This window comes from Dipodomys merriami, unplaced genomic scaffold (genome assembly GCF_024711535.1).
Source record: "Dipodomys merriami isolate MVZ:Mamm:240054 unplaced genomic scaffold, mDipMer1.0.p SCAF_599, whole genome shotgun sequence".
Classification (NCBI taxonomy): Eukaryota; Metazoa; Chordata; class Mammalia; order Rodentia; family Heteromyidae; genus Dipodomys; species Dipodomys merriami.
The window spans coordinates 439,619-448,704 of NW_027206178.1; the positions used below are offsets into that span (position 1 = coordinate 439,619).

The 9,086-nt window shown below is 37.7% G+C and overlaps 1 protein-coding gene across 48 annotated transcripts in view; it reads left to right on the plus strand.

Annotated features, from left to right (window-relative positions):
• Positions 1–7,001, plus strand: part of LOC138813404 (protein FAM114A2-like) — a 185,365-nt gene extending 178,364 nt beyond the window's left edge. For all 48 annotated transcript variants that reach the window (XR_011367801.1, XR_011367793.1, XR_011367785.1 and 45 more), the window contains one exon: positions 4,596–7,001. The gene's annotated coding sequence lies outside the window, so the exon portion shown is untranslated. The remainder of the gene's footprint in view (positions 1–4,595) is intronic.
• Positions 7,002–9,086: the final 2,085 nt, after the last annotated feature.

Here is a 9,086-nt window from a genome sequence, read left to right on the forward strand (position 1 = left end):
CCGCCAAGACTGTATAATAAAAGAAAATAATTTCTTTGGATGCTTGTATATGAGAGGAACAGTCAGCAGCTATGTAAAAGAGCCTTGTGTCCTGAGATGGGTTGCATAGTGTTTATGACTTTGAAGTTATGCCTGTGTGTCCCTGTTTGTATGTCCTGAGGTTTGAACTGAGGTCCAAGGTGCTGTCCTGAATTTTCTTTTCAAAACTAGTTCTCCATTACTATAATCTTGCATTTGAAAATTAATGTTTGTTTGTCATAGGGCTTGAACTCTGGGTTGACATTGTCCCTCAGTTCTTCAGCTCAAAATTAGCATTCTGTCCCTTGAGCCACAGCACCTGTTTTCTGGTGGTTTAATGGAGATAAGAGTCACACGGACTTTCCTGCACAGACTGGCTTTGAACCGTGATCCTCAGTTCTCAGCCTTCTGAGTAGCTAGGATTACAGGCATGAGCCACTGGCATCCAGCTGGAAATTACTGGGGTTTTTAAACATAGCAAATATTATTGACAAGTAAACAACTGTGGCCTCATCAGAAAGAAGCCCCTTTGCTTTCCACCATTGTCCCATTCCTATAATCTTACCTCAGAAGGATGAGAACGGGAGAATCATGGTTTGAAGAAACTCCTAAAAACAAGTCCACAAAACTCCATCTGTAGTTAACTAATCAAAGTACAGAATGGAGGCCTGATTCAGTTGGAAGAGTGTCAGCTGTGAGCAAGCAAACAAATCCTAAAGAACATGAGTTCATGTTCTTAGTTTAAGTGGTTGCAAAATATGTAGATGACATCCAGGCAGACAGTCAAATAAATAGAAGATGATAGATCACACTTTCTTGTTGCAAGTTGATCCCACAAGGTAAAACAGCTCATAATACTGGATAAAATATAACTTTTAAATTATGAATTGGATTTGAGATGATACCCAATGCATACAATTCTTGCAGCTCCAAAAATAGCTCTTTGCACCCCCACAAATACCAGTTTTTGAAATCAGAGCCTTGCCCTTTCTTGCCTTTTGCTTCCTCATCTAGCCGAGCTCTCTCTCTCTCTCTCTCTCTCTCTCTCTCTCTCTCTCTCTCTCTCTCTCTCTCTCTCTCTCTCTCTCTCTCTCTCTCTCATATAACTCTCATTCCATGAGATTCAATTCCCTTGTCTTCCAAAAAATTCAGCAATTTTCATTGTTCTGTTTCCATACATGAAAATAAGTTACATCAAGACTTAAAACCTTTAGCTTTGGGATATACCACTTGGGGTAGCTGGTGGCATACTCATCATTAGACATTTCCAGTCCTGAGAATGGTTGTTACATCTATTGGGAAAGCAGAGGAGGAGCACTGGAGGGCTGCTTAAGCATCTTGAAGACCAAAGAGTACCAGATGGTTAGAGGAAGCCTTGGTTCTCCATCAGGTACCGGAAGAGGGGTGCAGAAAAGTTCTGGTAACTGTTGATTTTGCTATTACCTGTCACAGAAACAGTACTCCAATTTTGATTCAGGTGACCACCCACAAATACACCATTGGTGTATTTTCCAGGCATGAAGTATAAAGCCAGCAAAGCATGAAATCCCTTGTAATGACTAATTTAACAAGAGTCCATGACTTTTTGAGAAGATTGGACCTGGGGCCTAAACCCAGGATATAGAGTGAAGGGAACAGAAAGGCACTGGGCAGAGCAGAGTGCCTGTGGCATCCCAAAATGGTTGATTAGAGTAACAGCAATTATTGTGCACTTCAGTCTAGTCTACATAGGTGGGTTTCAATACTGTAGTTGGATCCACTTACAACGAATGGGACAATGGTTGGAGGCAAAGGGGCTTCTTCCCAATGGGGCCACATTTGTTCATGATATTTGTCAAGAATAGTTTTGCCATTTTTTAAAGCAGTAATTTTCAGCTGGGTGCTAGTGGCTCATGCCTGTAATCTTAGCTACTCAGGAGGCTGAGAACTGAGGATCATGGTTCAAAGCCAGGGTGGGCAGGAAAGATCATAAGATTTTTAAGACTTTTTTATGTATCTAATCAAGCCTATTTCCTATTTCACCCTGACAAAAGCAATGTGAAATGTGTAAAAAATATCAGGTTCAAACAAAAATCAATCCAGCAAGATACATTTGCAGTTTTAAAAGTTACAAGAAAAGTAGTGCCTTGTGGTAAAGTTTCTTACTCAACAATTTCAAATGTCTCAGTGTCTGTGTATAAAAAGATTATGGCAAGGCACGAGTGGCTCATGTCTTTAATCTTAACTATGAAGGAGGCTATGATCAGAGGATTTAGATTCAGTCAGCCTGGAAAGGAAAATCTGAGAATCTTTTCTACAGTTAACCAGCAAAAAGCCAGAAGTGGAGATGTGGCTCAAGTGGGTAGAGTGCCAATCTTGAGGGAAAAAGTCAATAGATAACCTTAGGCCTTGTGTTTTTGCATTCGAGTCTCTGTACACACACACACACACACACACACACATTATGGAAATTTGGCAGTGTGTAAAAATGTGAAAGGAAAATAATTTTCAGAAATTCACATATATGTTTTCAAGATGACTTACTTTCCTCTTGATGAAAGAAATAGCAATATGATTATGCCCATTTTAAATGTCTCTGGATTTAGTTAGCATAGTCCTTTAATAGTTCAGGAGTTTATCACTAGGCTTAATATAAGAACTCCTGTCTTTATAGAATTAAAATAATTTTCTTTATATTGTCAAGTGTGCTGGACATTACAAACAATTCTATACCATTTTAATAGATTTTTTTTTTTGCATTTTGTAAACTGAATATGTCTTTTCTTTTGAATGACTCATGAGAAAGAGGTGGTGCCTCTTTGAATTTGCTTCTTTCAATATTGAACTCGGACATAGCTAAGCATTTCCAATCTCTCTTCTAAAACTCACCTTAAGACTCACCTTTGAAAATTAATTAACTTTAAGATTTCTTGCCATTTAAGTTGCAGACTTTGATTCTGCAAATCTCAGGTGTCAGCTCTTGCAGTGTCATGTAGTTCTTGTGAGACTGTTTATTTTCCTGGTGTGTATAATTTGTCAGATGTACTCAGCTTACAGTCCCATTATAAGTTTCAAATACATAGAAAATAAATCTGACGTTAATATTCTGATAAAACATTTAGCTCCTTCATGTACACGTTCTATATCCATGAATTCAACTCACTTTTGATCACAATGATTTAAGAGAGTGATTTGATCTGTCAGGAAACTGTACATGCATTTCTTTTTCTCAGGGTTTCCTAAACAATAAAAATACTACTTGTGAAGCATTTATATAATATGGAGCATTTTAACTTCTTTAGATATGGGAGGATATGGGTGGGTTCTGAATTGATAATCTGTGTATTTTGGCACTTTTAAAATATAAAAAAAGAAAGGAAGAGTGGGGTGGAAGGAGGGGAGGCCCATCTTGGAGCCAGTTACTAGATACAAGGTCAACCAAAGGAGATCACCTGCTTTCTTGAGGTGGGCTGGGTCTGTAGGGTTTGTCCATTACACAATGGAGGCTTCTCTGCTTCAGAATTCCAGGAATTCCATTGGATGACCACCTGGAAGCAGGAAGTATGGGTTCCTCAGGGCATTCCACTTAGGCTGTCCTGAATAATCCTGTCCAATTCAGGAAGAATCACAAAATGAGTGTGTTGTGTTCAAATAATTTTGGGAAGCGTCGGGTTAAGCAGGAGTAAGTGCTTCCTCAATGTCAAACACTTCAAAATGTTAACATGCTGATTTTTGTCATGAAGCTAAAACATAACCTCTTTGCCAGGCAGAGGCTTCAAAGCTATACATGCCCATTGGTGGTTTGCCAGAAGGAACTTGACTGCCCTCTAGCGTTGCTGCTGAGAATTATCCATACAGGAATTACCTTTCATACAGAAATTACCTGTATGAAAGGTAATAGCCAGAGGGCAAGGGGGTGGGGATGGCGGCGTGGGAAAAAAGTCCAGTCTTTATTCTTTTCCTGGGCATGTGGTCAAGCCTGACACTTGCTCCAGTTCCAGAGCAGGTTTGAATGCAAGAATCACTACCTAATTCCTGAAAAGTAGGAGTTGGTGGGAGGAGAAACACAGTGGAAAAGGGCATCATATTTAGTCTACACCTTGATTTATACCTGCATTAAGCACCAGCTGCATCCCTTACAGCTGCACCCTTCTTTCCACTCCTTTGCTTAGATTGGCATTGGTTGACAAGGTGGTATAATAGTTGAGGATCCAGCCTCTGGGCTTGAAAACTGGCCCTACTGTTTATTATTCTGTGTGCATAGAGGAGGTTCCTTGGCTTCTCAATGATTTGTAAAATGAAATCAGCTCTCATCAAGCTGCTGCACACATGAAATGCACTAACGGTTTTTCCATTTGAATGAAGCCACTCAGCAAAATTCCTCATATATATATATATCTTATATATATTTATAGATATAGTATGTATTACATACATTATGTATGATATACACATATTATAAATAGTACAAAACACGTACGTAATCACAACAAGAACAGCCAAGGCACAGCTTCTCCCCCAAAAAATGTATAAGAAGGCAGGGACAGACAAACACCTCTCAGTCCTAACTCACAATTTTAATGGTTTTAACTCTCCAGTTAAGCATCATAGATTGTCCAGTTGGATCAAAAAGCAAGATCCTTCTATCTGCTTTCTTCAAAAGACACAACTTACCCACAAAAATGAACATTCTGAAAGTGAAAGGCTGGAATAAAATATATCAAGCAAATGGCCGCCATAAAGAGATGGGAGTTACTATACTAATGTCAGATAAAATAGACTTTAAATTAAAATCAATGAGAACTGACAAAGAAGGTCACTGCATTCTAATTAAGGGAACTCTCCTTCAGGTGGATATTATGATTTAAAACATCTACTCACCAAATAATGGAGCACCAGAAGAAGTGCTACTTTCTCTCAAATCTCACATAGATCCAAAGACATTAATTGTGGGGGACTTTAATACACTACTATCCCCACTAAATAGATCCACCCAGCAAAAAGTCACCAGAGAAACTTCGGATCTTAAAATTTGCATAGATCAACTAGTCTTAACCAACATCTACCGAATATTTGACCCAGCCCCATCAGATTACACCTTTTTCTCAGTAGCACATGGAACATTCTCCAAATTAGACCATATTCTAGGCCACAAAGAAAATCTGTCTAAATTCAGAAACATTGAAATTATACCCTGCATTCTCTCAGACCAGAAGGGAAAAAAATTAGAATTCAATACCAAAAGCCACCAAAGTAAATACTGTAACACATAGAGGCTGAACAACACAATTTTGAACCACCAGTGGGTCATGGAAGATATTAGAAAGGAAAATCAAATGTTCATGATATTCAACAAAAATGTTCACACAAATTACCAGCTCCTCTAGGACACAGCAAAGGCAGTACTCACAGGCAAGTTTATAGCTCTGAGTTTGCACATTATCAAATTGGAAAGATCTGAAACCAACAATTTAATGAGGCAACTAAAGCTTTTTGAAAAAAAGAACAACAAGCCAAACCCCAATCCAGTAGATGGAAGCAAATAAAATTAAATCCGAATTAAATGAATTAGAGTCCAAAAAAAAAAACTATAGAAAGAATTAACAAAACAAAGAGATGGCTCTTCAAAAAAATAAAATTGACAGACCCTTAACAAATCCTATGGAATGGAAAAAAGAGAACACACCCACATAAACAAACTCAAGAGAGTACAATGGAAATATAACTACAGAAACAACCAAGATTCATAATATATAAGGGGATACTTCTCAAACCTTTATACTAATAAGTTTGAGAATCTAAAAGATACGGACTAGTTTCTAGCAAATATTGACATGCCCAAACTTAACCAAGATGATTTAAAACCACAGACCCATATGAAGCATCGAAATAGAGCAGCAATAAGAGACCTCCCACCCAAGAAAAGTCCAGGACTGGATGGATTTACAGCTCAATTCTACAAGGCCTTCAAAGCAAAACTCACACCAATACTTCTCCATCTCTTTAATGAAATGCAGAGCAAAAATTCACTATCACACTCTTTTTATGAAACCAGCATAACCCTCATCCCCAAACCAGGCAGGGACTCATCAAAAAAGAGAATTATAGACCTATTTTTTGATGATTATTGACAGAAAACTTCTCAACAAAATGTTGGCCAATCGACTTCAACAAGTCATGAAAAGAATCATACACCATTATCAAACAGGATTCATTTCAGGGATGCAAAGCTGGTTCAATATATGCAAAACAATATAATTCATCACATTAACAAGAGCAAGGATGAGAACAACATAGTTATCTCAATAGATGCAAAAAAAGAAACATTTGACAAGATCCAACAGCCCTTTATGATGAAGGCTTTCGAAAACTAGGAATCCATGGAACATTCATCAATATAATAAAGGCTATATATGACAAACCTGCAGCCAGCATTATACTTAATGGTGAAAAGTTAAAGCCATTTCCTCTAAATTCAGGAATGAGACAAGGGTGTCCACTCTCCCCACTCCTCTTTAAACTAGTATTAGAATGCCTAGCTACAGCAGTAAGAGAAGAGCACAGCTGAAATTAGGAAAGCACCCCCTTTTGTAATAGTTCCACAAAAAATAAAATACTAGGAGTGAACTTAACAAAAGAGTCACCTTCACAGGAACTCTATGACAAAATCTTTAAAACCTGAGAAAGGAAATTAAAGCAGAACTAAGCAAAGGGAAAAACCTCCCATGCTCCTGGATTGGGAGGATTAACATCGTGAAAATGACAATACTGTCAAAGGCTAAGTATAAATTAAATGAGATACCTATGAATATTCCAACCTCATTCTCCAATGAAATAGAACAGGCAATCCAAAAATTCATATGGAACAATAAAAGACCCCGATGTCAGTATAATTTGTGGAGGGGAAGGGGAAAAACAAGTCATTTAAATAAGGATACAGGTGGACCCGTTGCAACAATGAGAAGTACACATTCTCATGTCGAAAACGAACTTTACAACTTTGGTGGGGGGGGAGGTTTGGGTGGGGGGGGCGGGGGAGGCTGGGAAGGGATAGGAAGGGTTAAAAAAAGGAGGAGGCTACAACGCTTGATAAGAAATGTACTCACTATCTTGCCCATGTAATGGTAATCCCTCTGTACAGTATTTTCACAATAAAAAAATAAAAATATAAAAAAAGAATAAAAGACCCCGAATAGCAAAAAAAAAATCCTGAGTAGAAAGAGCAGTGCTGGAGAAAGATCAATACCAAAATTCAAACTCAACTACCATAGAAAACTCTCCTCTACTCAAACTCTACTCTACTCAAATTCTACTCTACCATAGAAATTCAAACAGCTTGTACTGGCACAAGAACCGACCTGAGGACCAATGGAATAGGACTGAAGACCCAGAAATGATCCCACCGACCTATAGCCACCTAATTTTCAGTAATTGAGCTAAAGAACTATATTGGAAAAAAGATAACCTTCTCAGTAAATGGTGTTTGCAAAATTGGTTAAACACTTGTAGAAAACTAAAACTAGATCCATATATATCACCCGCACCAGAATCAACTCCAAAATGGATCAAATATCTCAAAATAAAAGCAGACTCCCTGAAAACATTACTGGAAGGAATAGGAGAAACTTTAGGGTTCCTTGGCACAGGAACCCTAATAGAGATCCAGAAGCACAACAAATCAAAAAAAGTTTGGACAAATGGGATAGCATGAAACTGCAGAGCTTCTGCAAGGCAAAGGACATAACTAGCAAGATCAACAGAAAGCCCAAGGACTGGGAGAATATTTTCACTAGCCATACAAAGGACAAGGATCTCATATCTGAAATATACATAGAACTCAAAAAACTAAATCCCCCAACAACAAATCCTCAAAGAAACAACTGTCTGATTAACAAATGGGCTACAGACATAAAGAGAGACTTCTCTGAAGAGGAAATACGTATGGCCAATAGACATCAAGAAATACTCAACCTCTCTAGCCATTAAAGAAATGCCAATCAAGACAATGCTAAGATTCCATCCACCCCAGCTAGAATGACTATAATCAAGAAATCTTGTAATAACAGGGAACCCTACTGCATTGATGGTGGGAGTGTAAACTTGTTCAACCACTCTGGAAAGTAGTATGGAGGTTCCTCAAAAGACTCCACATACAGCTCCCTTATGACCCAGTAATCCCACTTTTGGGCATTAACCCAAACGATCAAAGACAAGGTCATACCAAAGCTACCAGCACAGCCATGTTTATTGCAGCATTAATCACCATAGATATGGAACCAACACAGATGCCCTTCAGTAGATGAATTGATCAAGAAAAAAAGAATGATATTGCCCCATTTGTTAGGAAATAGAAAGACTTGGGAAAAATTATATTAAGTGAAGTAAGCCAGGCCCAAAGAAACATAGGTCCCATTGTTTCCCTTATTTGCAATATCTAGTATATGTCTGTGTCAATAAGAAAAGGTCAGACAAGTTGATATTAGGGAAATGAACCCCAAAATAAGTATTCAAATGTTTTTTAAAATGTGATTGTTTCTAACATATTTATAAGATGATTTCTTTGTTGCTTTGTATGTACCTCCCTCACGGTATAAACCCTGCTTTCACTGTATTTGATGTTGGTTTAATTTGTAGAGGGTAAGGGGAAAAATAAATCGTTTAACTAGGGATACAGGTAGACCCATTGCAACAATGAGATGTACAAGTCATTATGTCGAAAAACGAATTTTAAAATTTCGGTCGGGGGTGGGGGCAGGATCTGGTATGGGGGTTGGTGGGGTATGGGAAGGGATGGGAAGGGTAAACAAAGGAGGAGGCAACAATGCTTGATAAGAAATGTACTCATTATCTTGCCCAAGTAATTGTAACACCTCTGTATGGCATTTTCACAATAAAAATGTGATATATCTCTATCTATATATCTATCTATCTATAGATATAGATCTATCTATCTCTATCTATCTATCTATCTATAGATAGATACATAGATACATAGATATTTACATAGATATATATATAGATAGATATATACATACATATAGATAGATATAATTATATAAAATGTTATTCTATGTCTCCGTCAGAAAGAA